The sequence below is a fragment of the Tiliqua scincoides genome, chromosome 3, assembly GCF_035046505.1.
Source record: "Tiliqua scincoides isolate rTilSci1 chromosome 3, rTilSci1.hap2, whole genome shotgun sequence".
Classification (NCBI taxonomy): Eukaryota; Metazoa; Chordata; class Lepidosauria; order Squamata; family Scincidae; genus Tiliqua; species Tiliqua scincoides.
In genome coordinates, this window is record NC_089823.1 from 58,280,703 (window position 1) to 58,300,139 (window position 19,437).

Genomic DNA, 19,437 nt, shown 5'->3' on the forward strand with positions numbered 1-19,437 from the left:
TGATATGCTGCGGTCTGAATGCTGCTCTCTGGATAACAGGCTGTGTCAGTGTTTCCACTGCTACTGGAAAGCGCTGCATCAGCATTGTGTTTGGTCACTTGTTGCATCAGCCTTGGTGCACCATAAGTGTGACGTTGTCTGGATGGCCTTAGATGTTGCCCCCCTCCCTTACATGAATTTTCTAGTTAGCATATAGCCCCAACATTTTTTTTTCTGACATTCAGAAACAGTTACTGTAGTGATGGTCACTGTTCATATACTGTAACTGTTGAGGCAAATTAAAGTCTTTCACTTGAATAACCACATAAAATAAAACAGGAATTACAAAAACAAACATTTGCCTATTCAATAAAATGAATGTCTTCTAAAAGGAAATATAAACAGGATGTGTAGATTATGCTCCAATAACAAAAAAAAAACCCACTGTTTTCTTAGGTTATTAAGAGTGGAATGCAATGTAATCACACTAGATTAGATTACTTAATATTGTACAAACTCCTAATGCAAAACCTGGCAAAATATAGACATTTCAAACAGCCTTTTTGAACAGTTTCATTTGGTTTCTTTATGACCTGAAACCAGTGCTCTGTGCAAATAAAACTTTTCACTTGTAAATGATTAATGAGCAACAAAATCTTCCCAATTGGTCAATTAACACCTCTCTCTCTCTATCCTGGTGTTTAGGTTGACCCAAGTCACTTAAACTCTAGGCCAATTTTCCAGCTGGTAAAAACAAGCATAACTCAATTGATATAAATGACATGATTTTTAAATTAAGCTGCATTATTAAATTGTCTAAACTAAATTCATTTACACAATAATGAGGAGTCTGTTCAACTTGACCACTGGAACTTTCATCTTCAATGGAGGCAAGTGATTGTGCCATCAAATGGCAAAATCTTACAGCAAAACAAAGAATCAAGAGAGACCCATGCGCAGCTTTGAGGGTGAACCTAGCTCCAAAAGGTCATGGGTTTATGACACATCAAATTGCTAGGTATTTCTTGTACGTTTCCTGCCATTTGCAAAGATCTTCTGATACTACCTCACTCCATGTTCCTTCTTTTACAGAAATTATTTCTTCTGGAATATGGAGAGTGTCTTCTTCAGTGGTGGCAGCTACATGGTGGAATACCATCCCAATTATATCCTGTCCCCCTTTGCATTGGACATATATTGAGTGGGAGCGGGGTGGCCTGCAGATATGCAGTTGACTCCTGTGCATTATTTAGCCATTCCAAAGAGAAGGCCGATGATGGTGGAGGGGGAACAGTATAGTTCTCTCCCAAGGAGGTGGACAAGAGAAGAGAGAAAAATGCAGTGAAGTGGGAATGCCATGCCTTTCTAGGTCTGGTTAGAGCAGAGGTTCTCAGAATGGGGGATCATGACGCCCCGGGCTGAGGGCCCTGGCCTCTTTGCCCTTAAGGGACAGGGGCAGCCAGAAGGCAGGGAGGAGGCAGCGGCGCAATCCCCAGGATCGCGCCACTCAGGGGGCTGCAGGGGCTTGGCTGCACTCACCACAGCCTCCAGCAGCCCCTCCTCCGGGAGTGCAGGGAGCCCTGCGCAACTGTCCACAGGGCTCCCTGATGCTTCCAAAGTGAAAGTGCGGTGATCGCATCCTGCCTTTGCTAAACCGGAAGCGGATTGAGATCACTCCACTTTCACTTCTGGCGGGGCTGCAGGGAGGTTTTGCGGAGGCAGAGCGCAATAGCTTCACTTTCATTTTCCCTGACCTGGGGAACCCTGCAGGGGCTCACACAGGGCTTCCTGTACCCTGGGAAGACTGCTACAGGGACTGGTGGGTGCACCCCAGTCCCTGTAGCCCTCCTGAGTGGCGCAATCCTGGGTATCACGTTGCTGCCTTCCCCCTGTCCCCGCTGCCTCCCTCTCCTCCCTTGTAAGAACTTACTGCAGGTTTCAAACTCTTGGATGCTTACACTTACCTAGTTCATGCATGCAGAAATGAGTTGATCCCATGTTTAGGATTACAAAACTTTCTCCTCATGTTGGCAGCTGACTTCAGTTTTGTTGTAAGTGGTTGGGCTTGTTGTAGGTCTTGCATTTCGCTAGGGGTATGACTATTTTGTTTGTTCTAGCTCCTTGTCATGAGCAAGCACTCCTTGCCTGAGAAATTCCTCCCCCCCCTCCCTGCCAAGGACAGTGTATGCTGAAGCTGACCTGTCACATTCTCCATTTTCCCCAGATCTTTAGCAGCTCAATCTTAAGTGGGTTTAATCAAAAGTAAGCCCCATTATGTTCAATGGGGCTTGCTCCCAGGAAAGTGTGCATAGGATTGTAGCCTAGGTCACATATCACACAGAGCCTTCCCTTTTCAAACCTAAATTGGAATCTCATGATTGCCTGGTATCACCAGAGACCAATAGCCTTGACGGAAACCTAGCCTGGTGTTTTGCAATCCTGCTGACTACACCAATTTGTCCTGTCCAAAAAAGACGTTCTCTTTTTGGTCTCCCAGTGCCCACTTTTATGGCTAATTAACACCCCCTCTTATCTCTAGAAAGAACAGCTGTGGTGTACAAAGAAATGAACACAGAACTCCTTATCTATAGCAATTAACCAAATTTATTGCTACAATGACACTCCCTGCAAGTCCTCTTGTCCAGAGGCTTTCCCCTCCCCAAAACTCCACTTAACTCAGTGGATAAAGGTCAAAAGCCTCCAAGTCCAATCCAGTCTCCAAAGCACAGTCCAGTCCAGTCTTCTGCAGCAGAGTCCCTGTGTCCTCTCCAGCAGAATGTCTCCTCCAGCAGGGTCCTGGCAGTCCCCTTCTCCCGTAGGTCCATCCTGTAGGTTTGGGGTGCCCATAGGTTTGGGTCACACTTGGTCAAGTAGGTTGCGCCTTCTGAAGCTGCCTTTTATCCTGCAGCCGCTTGTTAAGTCCAAATCCAGCTCAGCTGTGAGCTACTTTGTTAGCTCATTCAGAGTCCCATCAAGGTCAAATGAAGCTCAGGTGTCCATCCAGGTCTCCATTGGCTTAGATTGATTACAGCTGTGGAGCCAGCCCTGCCCTTCCCAGAGCTGTCAAACAGCTGTCAAAACATGAGATCACTGTCAACACCACATCATCCACCTGATGATCTGATCTTCCATCACACCTGGCCTTTGGTTCAGTTTGCTTACCTGAATAGAGAGTGGAAAATTTGAACATCTGTTAATTTCAAACCAGCCTATCAGGTTTTGGGACACTAGGCCCCTGAAAATGGGACAAAATATCGCTGCTTAGTTGAGCGATTGAGGTATGTAGGAGATTCAAGATATAAATTGGGCTTTGGAAGACACCTGCCAAGCCAAGATGCTGTCCAGGTGGGAAAGGTTTTAAGTCCTAAGATCTTTCCCTCTAGTGCCAGTAGGATGCTGAATTGTAAGTGAATGCTCTAAATCAGGGAATTCTTATTTTCAACTTTACCTCTTGATCTCAAGTATAGAATTTGATTGTTTTTTCCTTGATCTGCTTTAATCCTCAATATATATTTTAGTTTGGTTTGAATAAAACCAACCTGCCCAGCACTTCAAGCCATAGAGCAATCTCTACCCATCCCTGATCTTTTGCTCAGCTTTGCACACTACACAGAAAAGGCTTGAGTATGTGAGAGAGAGATTATATGGGCATGTGCAATGGGAGAGGAGCAAAGCAAAGACATTGACAAAGATGCTCCACATCTTTCTCCCTTCTCCGGTAACTTAGCATGAAGGCTGTTAGTTGTCAGACTGACTCCAACTGGGTGGAGGGATGGAAGTGTTTCTGATCCTCTGTTTCTGGTGGTAGCTGGAACTGAACCAACATTTACAACCAGGGCATGACTCTATGTGTGATTTTAATATGATCTCAGGGTGGGGAGAAGTGCCAGATTTCCTGGAGGGGAATGTGATCTTTCTGGGCACTATCCTGGTGATCATCACACCTCTAAACCTATTTGCTCTGCAGGCCCTTCCATAATGCTTCTGGTTGTTGTTTTTGAGATCTTAATCAGATGAGCATTTTCTAACTTGTATGATAACGATGTGGTGGCAGATGTCCCCACCTTGTCCTTTCTTTGCCAAGTTCTTTCACATAGAAAATAATTCATAAACCAGAACAATACTGAATTTATCTGCACCAAGAATCATCTTGAAACCATATCTGAAACAATGCTCAAAGAGGAGAATGGACAGTAGCTTCTGATCAAGCAGGCATTGAGCTTGGATGTACATTATTTTCTACCCATGGAGATTAGGCAGAGAAGAGAAAGGGAGAAGACGAAACTGAAGCACACGAGTGTCTAAGACTTTATCCACCTCACTTCCCAGCATCTCAACACGCATTTCTGTTGAGTGGATGGGGAAATCTGATCCCACTTTGGAACAGGGAGTGGAACCAGGAGACCTTTTCACCTCTGTGGCTGTTTCCTTTCCTCCCTTTGTTCAGTTAGAATCTGGTATGCTTTCACCAACAGTCTGCTTTTCTAGTTTAATATTTCACAAGGAACTTGCAAAGAATTCAGCTAGGAAAGTCTCTAGAAATAGTCACAGTCATTCCAAGATAGGAATGTTTTTTGTATGTATATCCAAGGCCGTTTTGAAGGTAGCAGATCTTGGGCCCAATAGCAATGCGCTATATGTGAGACTACCTGCTAAAACAATTCGGAAACTGCAATTAGTGCAGAATGCGGTGGTCTGAGTGGTTATGGGGGCCAGATGTTTTGACTCGGCTGGACTACTGCTTCAGCATCTACACTGGCTGCCCGTACACTTCTGGTCTCAATTCAAGGTGCTCATTCTAAACTTTAAGGCCCTCCATGACCTGAGTCCAGGCCACATGAAAGACTACCTCCTTCCATACATTCCAGCCTGCTCTCTCAGGTCAGCTGAAGGGTCTCTTCTACAAGTGCCACCTTTGTGAGAGAGGTGATAGCTCTTCCTTCTCTGTGGTGGCACCACTACTATGGAATGCTCTCCCAGGGGAACTGAGAACAACACCCTCTCATGGTTTTTTGGCAAACATACTTATTTGTTTGATGAAACATACCTGTTTCATCAGGCATTTGGCTGCTGAGTGGATTTTGGCCCTAGTGTCTCTGATATACTTGACTGCCTCCCTGGACTCCTTGGTTCTGCATTGGCTCAGTGAGTTCTTTGTTTCCCTTAAAATTTTTGCTCTGTTTTTGATACTGTTTTTCACCATGCAATGTTAAAATTAATGTTTTAATGCTATGTTTGATTTTTTTTTTTTTTTTTTTTTTTTTGCTTGTTGTGATACTTGTACTTGATTATAAAGCTTTATAAGCCACCTTGGGCATATACTGCAGAATGGGAAAGGTGGGGGTATAAATTTCTTAAATAAATAAAAATAAATAAAATATACCAAGTGGCTGATAGAAGCCTTCATTTTAGAAACAAGGACTGCCTGGGTTGAGGATATATGGAGAGGTGCCAATCCCCTCCTTCCTTTCTGCAGTCTGCCTCCCCAGGCACATTTCTGCTCAACCAAACTCTGATACCATGAAAGAAAAAGAAAAGGCTATGGGGAGGTAAATGGCAAGTATTTTTAGAGTTCAGCTCTTCTCACCTTTACAGCATATTAGCCTCTAAAATTTGGAGCCCATCCCACTTTGTATGTGATTAGGGCAGACCGGTATATATTAATCTGAAGCACTGAACAACATTGAGTGCCTGCCTGTGCTGGAGGAGCTTGACAGTGAACCAACCCTAGAAGAACTTCACGTGGCCCTGGACTCCCTTGCCTTTGGCAAGGCACCTGGAAAAGACAGCATCCCTGCTGAAGTCCTAAAGTGCTGCAAAAAGATCATCGTCACTGAGCTGCATGAAATCCTCTGTCTTTGCTGGAGAGAAGGTGGAGTACCTCAAGACATGAGGGATGCAAACATCATCACACTGTACAAGAACAAAAGGTGACGGGGTGACTGCAACAACTACCGCGGCATCTCTCTCCTTAATGTTGTAGGAAAGCTTTTTGTCGGAGTTGCACTAAAGAGGCTCCAGGTACTTGCAGAGAGCGTCTATCCATAATCGCAGTGTGGATTCCGAGCCAACAGGTCCACCACTGATATGGTATTCTCCCTTAGACAACTGCAGGAGAAATGCAGGGAACAATGACAGCCACTCTTTATAGCCTTCATAGATCTCACAAAGGCCTTCGACCTAGTCAGCAGAGACGGCCTCTTCAATATTCTCCCCAAGATCGGATGTCCACCCAGGCTCCTCAGCATCATCAGATCTTTCCACAAGGACATGAAGGGCACTGTTGTCTTCGATGGCTCCACATCAGACCCCTTTGACATCCGAAATGCAGTGAAGCAGGGCTGTGTTTTTGCGCCAACCTTGTTTGGGATTTTCTTGGCTGTCCTGCTGAAGCAGGCCTTTGGAACTGCAACAGAAGTCATCTATCTCTGGACCAGATCAGACAGAAAGCTCTTCAACCTCTCCAGACTGAGAGCAAAGTCCAAAGTCCAGCTGAAATGTCTGCGTGACTTCCTCTTTGCTGACGATGCAGCTATCACTACCCACTCTGCCAAAGATCTCCAGCAGCTCATGGATCGTTTTAGCAAGGCCTGCCAAGATTTTGGACTGACAATCAGCCTGAAGAAAACACAGGTCATGGTTCAGGATGTGGACTCACTTCCCTGGATTACAATCTCTGCGCATGAACTGGAGGTTGTCCATGACTTTGTGTACCTTGGCTCAACGATCTCCAGCACTCTTTCTCTCGATACCAAGCTAAACAAGCGCATCGGTAAAGCAGCTACCACATTTTCCAGACTCACAAAGAGAGTCTGGTCCAACAAGAAGCTGATGGAACATACCAAGATCCAGGTCTACAGAGCTTGCGTCCTGAGTACACTTCTGTACTGCATTGAGTCATGGACTCTTCGCTCACAGCAGGAGAGGAAACTGAACGCTTTCCACATGCGCTGCCTCTGATGCATCCTCGGCATCACCTGGCAGGACAAAGTTCCAAACAACACAGTCCTGGAATGAGCTGGAATCCCTAGCATGTATGCACTGCTGAAACGGAGATGCCTGCGTTGGCTCGGTCATGTTGTGAGAATGGATGATGGCTGGATCCCAAAGGATCTCCTCTATGGAAAACTCGTGCAAGGAAAGCGTCCTACAAGTAGACCACAGCTGTGATACAAGGACATCTGCAAGAGGGATCTGAAGGCCTTAGGAGTGGACCTCAACAGGTGGGAAACCCTGGCCTCTGAGCGGCCCGCTTGGAGGCAGGCTGCGCAGCATGGCCTTTCCCAGTTTGAAGAGACACTTGGCCAACAGTCTGAGGCAAAGAGGCAAAGAAGGAAGGCCCACAGCCAGGGAGACAGACCTGGGACAGACCCTGCACTTGCTCCCAGCGTGGAAGGGATTGTCACTCCCGAATCGGCCTTTTCAGCCACACTAGACGCTGTTCCAGAACCACCATTCAGAGTGCGATACCATAGTCTTTCGAGACTGAAGGTTGCCAACAAGGGCAGACCCAAATTTCAACAAATTATTCTGCCACCATTGCTTATATTCATGAATTAGAGAAATGTCATGCAGCTATGAAGAGGAATAGATTCTGAAGCAGTGTCTTCTCCTCATAAAAACATGTGAAAGGAAACTAAAATAAAATTTTCAAATCAGAGCCAGTTAAATATTGCAGTGGATATCTTCTTTTTCTTTTTGACACTAGAAATAAATCCCCAGTATAATTCTGTCACAACTGAGTCATAATGCAGGAATACAAGTGATAAATCAAATGGCATTATGGCATGTTCTAGATATTTAAAAGGAAGAGGATATAAAATAGCAAAACAGGATTTCCATTGTTTTGTCCAAGAACTATGATATATTTTTTCAGGCTGAGAAATACCTTATTTTGTCCAATCCCTGACTGGCTGTTTGGGGTCATCTCTATTGTCATAGGACAAAGAGAAAAACAATGAGCAGAACAAGGGACAACAAAATCAGACTAATCCACCTTCCTAAAAGAACCAGTATGAACAGGAATCTCACTAAATAGTAAGGAAAGTAAAAGCATTCCTCATACCGAGTGAGAAGTTCCATGTCTACTAGAGATCATAGAATCATAGAGTTGGAAGGGATCCACAAGGTCATCCAGTCCAACCTCCTACCTGTCGAATGAAATCAAAGCATCGCCAATAGGTGCCAGTTGAACCTCTGGGCCTGGATGTTGCAAGCATTCCACTGGGGTAAATCAAAATATGGAACACCCTGACCGTTACCGAGGAAAACCCAGACGAACACGAATGCACTCACAATATTTGAACCTTTCAGGGCAAATAAATTGTGCATAATGGTTGTGTCCATTCAAACCCCTATAAATAGTTAGGATTCAAAAAGCTTGAACTTTTGTGGGCACATTCAGGCCTTTGCAAGATATCACATGGATGTTTGGTTATACTTTTATGGACTTTGGCCCAGAACATGTGCAAAAGCTCAGTTCAATTTCAGGCTGAATGCTGGAATGCTTGGACATGCTTGCTAGTCCCTCCCCTTAGGTAAAGATGCACCTTTTCTATTTAAGACAGGATACAAGATGTGGGAACAGGAAGGGCAAGATACATTGCTCATGGGGCAGCAAATCCTAATAGCATGTCAGTGGAAACTGGCTTGTCACTGGCATGAGCAGGTGTACTGGAAACTTTTGCTCTATGGGCTTTGAGAGGAAGCTGAAATTAGGAGGAGCTGAAAGGACCTCAGTAGGAAACTGAATTCAGAATTGTCTTCATACGCTCCAATGTGTATGTAGGTCCATTTAGTACTTTCTGCTAGAAACTTTGGTAGTGTTTTGCACAAACAGTATAAGCCAGTGTTTCAATGTAGTGGCTGACACTACACATTGGTAAATCTTCTCTATTCATTTGCTTCCTTTCTTCAGGGTATATGTACCACCACATAACCCAATGACAACCAATTCGATTTGCCTCCTTAACAGCTCATAATAGCGTGGCCTGTAAATTCCAAATTATTGTTGCAAAAAGCCAAGGGCATCCTCCTCAGCTCTGGCTTATTTCCTTGAGTGGTTTGGGCAGCTCAAGAACACCATTTGCCAGATAGATTTATCCCCCCCCCCCCGGAGAGGGGAAGTATCATGACAAGAGGTGAAGTGAAGCTGAAATGGTTTTTATGAATATCTAAAGGAAACTGAGCATGGATCAGCTGTTCATTTCACTTCTGGTGGTCACAACTGCCAGATCAGCCTCAGGGGAGCTCATAATGTTGATTCTAATTTAAAATACCTTTGAGCCTTCTCCAACTGTACTTGGAGCATTCAGTCAGTTCAAAAATTCAGCCAATTGCAAAGGACACATAAGGGCACCTTTCTCCTTTGAGGCTGGAAAACTTTTCTAGAGCAAATTCATTTTTGCATTATTAATCCTGGGATATGTATGCTGTGCTGGTGGGTATCTGTAAGCCACAATATTTTGAGTAGCCCAGAAAGTTGACTGCCTCTGTTGAGAGGGTAGTGTAACAGGACATCCTAGAGAGATACTGTAGTCCAAGGGTGGGCAAACATTTTACTAGGAGGGCCACATCATCTCTCTGATACTGTGTTGGGTGCTGGGGAAAAAAGAATTAATTTACATTTCAAATTTGAATACATTTACATAAATGAATGCATTAGGAACAGAACTGAAATGAATGAATGCATTTTACTGAGCTTATTTATAATACACATGAGAACTATAATATAGGCATTTAGAACCACATGAGAACTATGAACTGTTTGCCACACACCTCTTGCACAGTGAAAACATATAGATCAAGCCAGAAACACAAGGAGACATAAGTTTTTTAGAGGCAATGGGGGGGGGGGATTAATGCCCAGGGGAAAGCAGAAAATACATGGAGATTATAAAAGGCCTTGCTCTAACTCAGCCCGCAGCTCATATTTGGCGGTCAGGAATGGCAGTTGTGGGCCAGCGTGGGCTCCAGCAGTCTCCAATGGGTCAGAGGCTCATGGAAAACTGGAGGCTCCCTGAAGGCCAGATTGGGGGACCCTGAGAGCTATAAATGGCCCTTGAGCGGGGGTTTGCCCACTTGTGCTGTAGTCTGATAGTAAAGGTCTGTGCTCCTTGAATCAGGGATGAAAAGAAAAGATTATCATCTGTAAATGCCCAGGGTCAGCCGTACACTGCTACTATGCTGTTTCATTAGCCTTCTGCCTCTGCAGTCACTTCCCACCGACTGTGCTGATGCCTATCAACAAGGATATGGGAACTTTCTTCCCTTGGTCATCTTTCAAGGCCAAAGCATACATCACAATTAGCAGACGCATAGCCATGGCATTAAAGTGTCCCCTTCCCCATGCTGTAGTTCCGATCCAGATTGCTTCTGTGCAGCTGCTATTTAGTGAATTCGACACACACACCAGGGCCCAATGCATGCTTAGCACAATGTAGTCTGGCTCTCACAAGCTGTGACTTCTTACTAGCCTCATCAGTCACCGAAGATACTGATACAAGAAACCTGTAGGCACAGATCTAGTTGAGACATGGGCATGTTAAAAGATCGGTTAGGTTTAGAGCCTGACAAGTTTCTCCCTTTTACATCTACATCATCATTTCTAGTTTCTTGCAACAGTATTAGCAGCATTCAGTTTGTCCCACCAAAAGAGATATTTCCCACCATCAAAAAAAATTTCCTGAACAGACTATGATAGTGTGCTTAGGTACTAGGGTGTCTAAGGCTACAAACTTATACACTGTTACCGGCATATTTATTCCACTCTTTTTAAAACTTACTTCTGAGTAGACATATAGAGGCTTGCACTCTATGACAATTAACAGGGAATGGTCTGGAAGCAAGGGGCTTGACTGTGTTGGGTATACAACTGAATAACATTTAGTCTACTCTTTTAAAATAGGAGCCATAGCACTAGACTAGTGTGTTGGAAAGCGCTCCCCAAATGCAGTGAGTACAGCAGCAAGCATTGCAATTTGCTTCCACAAGCCCTGTCCCATTGGTGTGAAAGCCACACTACTGACCACTTGAGAGCTGTTGGTGCAAATGGGTGGAGGCTCTGTGTGCTATGCCAGCACCTCCTGGTTGCCCCACCAAAGCAGGTAACATGGTGTCAAGGGTGGTTCAGGGGAGGATCGGAGTGGGGACCAGTCAACTAAGGACAGGAGGGGGAGGATCGCAGGTGTAGCAGCACACACCAAAACCTTACCCCCCTTTTCCAGCCAGACATGCCCCCTTCACCAGCTGCCTCAGACCTACACCAGCTAAATAGCTGGCATACGTCCAAGGAGACCCATTGGCAGCCAGACAGCTTACAGGGAGGTAAGTAAAAATGAGTTTTACCTACCTCTCTTGGGCCATCTTGTATCCCTTGCACCAGTGCATGCAGCATGTGTTCCACTGGTGTTACTGCATCACACAGTATGGTGGGGGATTGAATTGGACTGAACATGGAAGAATATTTGCTTTATTTACAAATATTCAACTATGCTTACTGGAAGGAAGTAGCCTCCTAAAATCAGGCTGCAAAACTGTTGATTCTTCATCAGATTCCCAAAGTATAATTATGTGGATATCTGAAGTTCTCTTCGCCACTACTTCTAATTCAACTCACAGTTGTCTTTCTCCACAACCTAAACTGTCAGCTCCTCCCCCCCCCCCCAGACCCCAACACTTGGAGGCAAATCATCTGTCCAAAAGAAGCCTGTTCCAACCATTAGGTCTTGTTCAGAGAAGATTAACAAGTTATTATTAGGAACACCAGGTGTGCCTCACTTAACACTGGGATACCTTCTCCGATCCCCATTGTTATGCAATTAGGTTGTTAAGCGAACATTCAGCCCATTCCAGTGCTTTTGTTGTGAAAAGACACTTCCTGCCAGTTAGGCCACTTGCTAGCTGGGGTGTAATGTAGATCAGCCTCCTCTTAGTGCACCCTGGGCAACGTGACTGTCATGGCCAAATAGTCTACATACATTGGCTACTGGTCCTACAAGGACCTCCCAGCATGAACTGCCATACGATTAGATAAAATAACAAGCTAGCTGTATAGCCTACTGGAGATAGATTGCTTTTTTTTTTTTTTTTTTTTTTTTGCATTAATCGCCTCTTTGCTGTGTAAACAGACACTCTGCTGCGGGCTATGGGAAACCTGATTGCCTCATTAAGAGCTCTTTGCTGTACCTTGACCACCATCATATATATGGTCTGTTGTTAAGTGGAAAGCTGTTAAGCGACACACGTCTGTACTGTAGCCCAATCCTGAACTGCCTGGAGCGCCCAGGCTCGGTAGCACCAAAAAGGGCTGCTGCCTAATCCTGCACCTCCTGCACTACTGCAGGAGGCTTCTTGGGAGAAGGGGACATTCATCCCCTTCCCCTGAGTAAGGGAAGCAGTCCAGCAATGGAGCTACTCACTTTACTGCCAATCAAAAGGTAGGCAGTAAGGAAAAGGGACTCTTGCAGGATGCACAGCCCTCCGCGTGTGCCCTGGATCCTGTGGAGCTCATCTCCGCAGATCCTCCTCCCACCCGCCCCCTGGCACACCTCCCACCTGCCTCTCGGCATGCCTCCTCCCCGTCCCCGCCAGCCTCCCCCCTCCCCGGAACGCCTCCTCCAAGCCCTCATCCACGCCCCCACCTCCCGTTCCGCTGCTCAGCGGTCTGGGAGACTGCCAAGCCGTGGAACCTGGGCGACCCCCCTGCGCTAGTCCAGCAGAAGCCCGGCAGTGAGCCCTGTGAACGTACCTTACAGCACATTTGTGACTGTGGTCAGCGGCACAGAGCCGTGCCACCGACATGATTGGGCTCTCAGTTACTAAATGATTGATCTTCTGACTACTTTTCACTTGGTTATATGAAATATCACATTTGCTTGCCAGACAATTGATATATGAGCATGAAATTATTAGTGCAAGAATAAAATAGATTGATGTTATTTTCCAGATCAGAAGAGTTATTTAATGTTGCACTATCTGACCTTAAAATTTTTCCCCATACTTCTGGTATTGTAAGATATAGCGTGCCTGCATCCCAGTTAGGTGGTGTTTGGGTTTTTGTTTTTGTTTTTTGGAGGGGGAGGGGGTTTGGGGACATCTAAAGTATTGTTTCTGATAGGTCACTGACAGTCCAATCCTATCCACACTTTCCTGGGAGTAAGCCCCATTGACTGTAATGGGACTTACTTCTGAGTAGACATGCATAGGATTGGGCTGTAAATCAGGTGTTATACTATGCTGCATGATAAAACAGGGATGGTATAAACTGAGTCTGGAGTCTCACCAAGACTTTCTTGCCAAGAGTCTTTGGGCTCAATCCAGCAGACATTTATCATGACTAAGCTCTACTAGTGAAATCAGTGGGACTTGATTTCACTAGGACTCAGATTTTGGAGTCTCTGCTAAATTCCATGTAAATTGTGATGCTTTTACATTCAGGATAATGGGATTGGGCCATGACAATCTTTTGCAAGATGATATCATGCCAATATACCGAAGCACAATGTTTTGTCAGTCTATTGTCCATACACAGTTTCTGCTCAGGAGGCCCAGTGATATAGGAGTCATAATTCTGCAAGCAAACACACAAACAGAATCAGAGGTACTACTACAGTGTCTAGCAAATTCCAAGAGGGACAAAAGAAGCATTAAAAAGAATCTGTCAATGGCTACAGTTTCTTCAAAGTGAAGACCAAGCATTGATTTTATTTTTTTCTTATTTCTTCTGGTAATGCCCTTGCAAAACCGCTCGGATTTCCCATCAGCTACCTTGGGGACTCACAAGTATCTCCCTCTTAATATAGGGGTTAGATAGCTTGCATGGTGCAGAAGAATTTGAATCTCCATAAAATTATTAATGCCTGGCCTGGATGAAAAATCAGACGAGCATTAATGGTATACACCAGTTAAACAACTGCCAACCAGTTCTCAACATGTTGCCATGTATGCCAGCCTGCTACCTTTAATGGAGAATGCTGATATATTTCAGGCTCTGAAATTTCTTGTTAAAGTTTTGTGAGGTGAAGTTGGCCTAAGGGAGAGATTTTTTTTCCAGAGATGGAGAATTGTTGGCAGATGTGATATACACTGGCACAATGCTAGTGAAAAATAAATTTTCTCAGCAATTGCAAGTCATGAAAGCATATTTGCCCACAAAATCTTCTTGGTGACCCCATTAGAACCCAAAAATGGGATCGGCAAGAGTGAGAATGTGGACAAAGATACAAAGAACAAGCAGATGTCCCTGTTCCATTTGAAAGCTTGGACAACTGCTGCCTACAGACCTTCTAACAAAAAAAAAACATAGTTTCCACTCTTTTAATAAGAAGGGACTGACCAATTTTCTGTTGTATTTAATGATTTAGTATGAAGAGGACTGCAAAGACATATGTCCATATGGCACTGTAGAATATTTCTTTCTCAGAATTACTCCTTCATGTCAAACTACAGAGATGCATTGCCTTGCTACCATCAGAACAGAAATAGAAAATATGAAAGGATAAAATAGATACCCGTTTTTCTTGCACCAGTCTTTGCTGGTATGTGCAGAGTCATTTTCTACACAGTTCATCAAGAAGAAATATAATCTTCACATTCTCCAGTAGCACCCTCATTGACCTCATCTGTATTAATTTAAGCAATTCTATGCCACTTTTCTCCTCTACCAGGGGGATTCAGACCAGTTCACAAAAACAAATAAAACCAAACTGGCAATACACCATTGAAAAAAGACAGAAATCAGCAGCCAACTCAAACCGAATCACCTGGGCACACCTAATTAATCCCAAATGTCTGGCAGAATAAGAATGTTTTTGCACATTCTTGCAAAAAACAAAGTTAGGCTGTGTAGATATTCTCCAGTAGGGACTTTCAGAAGGGCCACAACATGCCTTTTGAGGCCTGGGGAGGCTGTACGGGCCTCAGAAGATCTCCCTCCCAGATGCAACCAGAAGATTCTTTCAGTCCTGTCCAGGAGATACAGGGAGACACTTTTGAACTGCATTGGGTCAAATCCGCTGATCCTGAACCCATGGATACAGAAGGCCGACCTGTACTTCAGACTTGTGGTCTTTAACTTCAGAGAGGTTGTTACTAAGGTAGTCACAGCAGTGGAAGAGGATGGGTGAAAGGATCAGTAGGCGTAAACAGTGAATGACAGTGGAAAAGGTGTAAGGACCATCTGTGTCATCCCTGGGCCTGTTTGCTTGTTAATCTAGTTATACTCCTTTGTCTTCAAACACAAATTAAGTTTTCAGGCCTTGTTCTAAGAAAAATTTCTGCTAGTTTAATTTTAAATCCAGACCCACATCAAACTGACATTTTCAACTAACATTTTGCATTTGACAAAATGCAGGCTTCTTTATAAAAATCAGTGCCATATTTTTGTATATTGTCAGAAAGCAACAAAAAGCCTATACCTGGATTTAATTAAAATGTGTGAATTGAATAAGCAAAGAGTTCCAAGAAATTACAAGATTTATAGCCAAGGCATCAGCAATTCTCTGTTGAGAGGAGCCAGCTTTGTTCTGTCCCTAGAAATGCTTTAAGATAAGACCAAACACTTGTTGCTGTTAATCATGGAAATGTGTTTCGGGCCAACCATAACTTCCATTGAATCCATTTTAATCTAGAACAATAGACATGCATTTTAGAATGCAATCAAATTCTTAATTGAAGTTAGAAGTCAGTGAGCTAGTTCAAATAATACTTTAATCACTTGACGGGCTCCATAGAATTAAGGACTTGCATACTCATGGCACATACATATCCTGGTCTATCCCCTTGGCTGATTAATTTTCTTCATTGCCTGGGAGTGCAGTTCATTTGAACTGCCCCTACATATTCTACTACTACAAACAGTGTTAGCAGCACATATGAGGAGTCATTGGCATAAGCTGAGTCTCCTCCATGAACATTCAGTCAGACATAGAGGGAAGGACCACAGCAGGTGAACACCAGGAGTGCGCACATCCTTAGTTATTTGGGACCAGTCAAGAAATTAAACTATCAGTCAAACCAAGCCACATACTAGAAGCAATACTGGGATATTGCTTGTGGTGTCATGCAATATTTCCCAAAATATGGGTGTGCCATCCACACTGAGCATACAGTTCTTCACTCTACGATGTGGACCAACAAAGAACTCAGTGCAAGGCTGATCCAAGATTATACAAGCTGCATATATCTGAGGCAGTGAAGAAGCTGTTGAATCTCCCACAAAAAAATCCTTTTATGGAAATGCATTTTATGGCAAATTATTATTTAGAAATTCCATGATTCTCAGTCATATCTGTGTTGCCTATACTGTACTGAATTAAATGTGGATTTATACATGCTGTGGTGCACCAAGTAACTGCTGACCCATGCACAGGTGCTAAGTCCATTATATTGAACTATATTTTGTTTTCTGTTACTGTGGCATTGTGTGAAAAAGTACTAGAACAAATGAAAATACTCTCTTTGGAATGTCTGTCTTTTAAAATCTAATATTCAGGACTCCTGAAATGAGTGATAAATCCAATCTAAGGCCATGTAATTGTTAAACTTCATGGAGAATATATTTGTGACTTCATACAGACATATATACACAGGATGTCTGCCACCTACATTCTGTAAGCATGATCATGTCCTTTGTACAGGGTGACTAGGCTACAAACTCCCTATGCGTGAGATTGTGTGAATTTGGAATTGAAGCCATCTAGGCCTGCATTGGAACATGTGTGGCCACCCTGTAGGGTGAAAGAGTTTCTGAAAGGGCTTCTCCTGCAAACGCAAGTCAGAAGAGGCAATGGGGCCCATACACCTCAGAACTCTATCCAACATTTGACTTGGCCTGCTCTCTGCTGGAATTCTGGTCTCTGTTCTGTGGCAAACTTAGTGTCCCAAATCTTGACCATGTGGTGTAAAACTATCCAATTTTTCTACTATTTTTCTTCATGTTTCTGTGAGAGCACTTCTGCAATGCTAGAGAGAAAGCCACCAGTCAAGGCAGGAGTAAAGGAGCAGTTGCTGCTGAACTGACAAGCCCAACTGACAGTGTATTCATGCCATGGCACTGCCAAGACCAGCCGATAAATGAATAAAGGGCAGTCTGACATGCAGTCCAGGAAACAGCTGCAGAGAAAAAGGCTCAAGAGCAGACAGAAATCCAATTACTAGAGCTTCTGCATTGCTAACTCTTTTTCCACCCACAGGAACAGAATTCAGTGAAATAAAAAGAGGACCAAATCATGTCACCGTATTCCAAGATGTGGTTTGTCTATATTAGGCACAATATGCATCTGCTTCCACAGCTGCTATGCAACTTGTACACTGTGTGTGAAGATCCCAATTTTTTTCAAAGCATGCCAACATTTCTGCCCATCATCACAGACTTTCAATAGTTGGTCAGCAGTGTCCTCATAAAATGTCCTTACCCAATGAGTAATTCTTGAGGCAATCACATTACTATTCATTGTGTGCATAATTTTGAAGCAGACACATGTGAACGGTGTGACATCGGAGGCTAATGCAGATCACTAGTAAGTGATCATGTGGCTTCTAGAAAAAACTGGTCAGTGGCAGCTGACTGGTAGTGCCTCAATGACCACACATCCCTGTTCATAGATTCCCAGTGGTAAATCATTGGAGGAGATTGCCTTGAGAACAACATAGATACTAGGCCTCTCTCCTGAACCTGCGAGCAAATCTTAGCTTAGGTGAAGATTCAGTAACAGAAGGTATTTATGATGACTGAGCAATTAGACTTGGCCTTGCCATGAAGTAACATTAAGCAGATTCTTGTAGCAGATTCCAAAGAGAGCACCATTTCCCTACCTTCCATCTCAGTCTGTGTGTCATTTTAATAAACGTGCTCTCATCGAGAGCCTGACAGTAGTAAATTAAAAAGTCATTTTGGGTGCAAAATGAGTCAGCATCCCATGCTTGACAAATTCTTGTCTGCATTTTCTTAAAAAGTCCATTGACAGAAAGGTATAAACAAAGCAGACTTAACTGTCCCAGACCACCGAGTTCCTTTATTGCTTGATTTTTGGAACTCAATGCGTTGTTGGTGTGGTGTCTATACCAATAGTCAGTATGCACAGCTGTTTCACAGTATGTTATTTTATAGACCAATTGCAAGAACTTAAGATTCTCAGTTATCACTGAGAATCACAGAAGGTGAATCACAGAAGGTGAATTGTATGTCTTTTATTCTAAAGCTTTACCATTGCCTTCACCATTCAAAGTATACCAGGGGGTATACTTTTGGAGACTTCAACAAAGTCTCCAAAACTAGACAGATGGGTGTAAGTCATGTACTGTAATCCATTGTGATGTGTGCTTTGCTATTAGAGAAACTTGCCGAGAGATACACATTATGACGGTTGTGCACTGATAAATATATATGTCTGAAGATTTGCTGAGAAACAGCTGTTTTCACTTAAATAGTGTTAACACTTCTGTCAGAACTTATCACAGGCTCCAGATGCCTTCTCTCCTCTGTGACGAACCCGTCAAAGGCATTATGTCAGGAAAAAGTCAATAAAATCACATATATTTATATATGCATCCCTTTTCTTCATAAGATGTCAATATTTAAAGAATGTTAATTTTTTTATATACCTGTTTCATTCTAGGAAGCACATTTGTCAAGGAAGGAAAAGTGTTTTTGACAGATGAGCACAGGATCAGGCTGGAATCTCTAATTATGATTCCTCTGAGTACTAAGGGAAATCCAAGATGACAAAGAAATTAGTATGTTTAAAGTACATGTATGCTTTTTTGCTTGAGGCCCTTTCAACTTTCTAAGAGAATCTTTGTGCTAATAGGAAACGAAAGTTCCTCCAAAGCTACCGTTTAGCAAAATCATTTCAGTGGGGAATATCTTTATCCCAAAGAAGATAAACAGTCCAATCCAATCTGGGGCTTATTATGGCAGATCTCACAATCCTTTTAGTGTCACAAAAGGTGCACCACTGATGTACATTGTTCACCACTGATGTACATTGATGTACCAGTTCACCCAGGCCAGAATGGAGCAGGTAAGGTGGTAGGTAGTTTGTGGGTTGTTCAGGAAAGGAAAAACATTAGGGTTACCAGATACAAGCGGGGGCAGAGTATACTTTTAACCATTATATAGAAGGTGCAGCTCAACATGGAAGGGAGGGTTTGAAAAGCTGCACCTACCAAAATTCTCTCTTCTATACAATGTTTAAAGGTATAGGCACTCTGTCCCTGTTTGTATCTGGTCACCCTAATGAACATGCCCATTGCTATAAAGGCAAGGGGGAAAACTGCAAGTGAACTGAAAGCTGTGGCAGCTCCATACACAAATGTGGCGGTTCATTTAGATGTTCTCCCAGTTATTCAACATTTATATTCACCTAGCTATTTTAATGCCTTCTTGAAATTCTGCAGATCTTGGGGTTAAGTCTTATTAGCTACTGTCTCCAGAGAAGCTTAAGTTTTTTGCAGCTA

The 19,437-nt window shown here is 43.5% G+C and overlaps 1 long non-coding RNA gene across 1 annotated transcript in view; it reads right to left on the bottom strand.

Annotated features, from left to right (window-relative positions):
- Positions 1–2,560: 2,560 nt before the first annotated feature.
- Positions 2,561–19,437, bottom strand: part of LOC136645450 (uncharacterized) — a 54,017-nt gene continuing 37,140 nt past the window's right edge. Inside the window, exon 2 of the long non-coding RNA XR_010794135.1 lies at positions 2,561–3,141. This is a non-coding gene — a long non-coding RNA (uncharacterized lncRNA). The remainder of the gene's footprint in view (positions 3,142–19,437) is intronic.